The following is a 764-nucleotide window of genomic DNA, read 5'->3' on the forward strand; positions in this document are numbered from 1 at the left end:
CCGGTCCACACCGCAGCCGCCCTTCCAGAAACGCCTTTCTCGAAACCTGCACAAAACGCAACAGGCAGCCATCCCTGTGTCCCAACTCCTCGTCCAAGACCCTGAGCTAGTGGGCACATGTCCTCACATCCTCTTTCTTTTGCCTCGTATCAAATTTTGTTTCTTTATATTTCCTGTAGGACATTCCATCTGCAGATAATTGCATATTATATTATCTCACAATTTTTTTGCATTTCCTCTATATATTTTTGCAACCAGGGAGGAGAGACAAATTACATTTAATCCCTCGTTGCTCTGTGGATATTTGTTAGCCACTGGATTGCAGACATATCTGGAGGTGACATTCTCCTTCCTGGGCAAAATTAGTGAGGCTGTGTCTTTTTTAGAACTATCTGACGGGGTCATATTCTGCAAGGTATTCTTGATTTTTCAATTTGTTTGCCAGAGTGGTATTTGTACTTTTTAAAAAGTTCTTTCATAGAACATGAGAATCACCAGCAAGACAATGTTCATCCCAATCCCATTCTCTCCCTTGTCAACACACTCCCCTCGTCCCACCAACGGTCTCTGTGCATATTTGAGGGGGTCACTGAACTCTACTCATCCTGTTCCCTGGATGCTGCCTGACCTGCTGTGCTGTTCCAGCAATAAAGTTTCAACACACTCCCCTCGTCCCACCAACGGTCTCTGTGCATATTTGAGGGGGTCACTGAACTCTACTCATCAGGTTGTCATAACCCAGGCTGCACTATTAGATTTTAGAT

The sequence above is a fragment of the Chiloscyllium plagiosum genome, chromosome 12 (assembly GCF_004010195.1).
Source record: "Chiloscyllium plagiosum isolate BGI_BamShark_2017 chromosome 12, ASM401019v2, whole genome shotgun sequence".
Lineage (NCBI taxonomy): Eukaryota > Metazoa > Chordata > Chondrichthyes > Orectolobiformes > Hemiscylliidae > Chiloscyllium > Chiloscyllium plagiosum.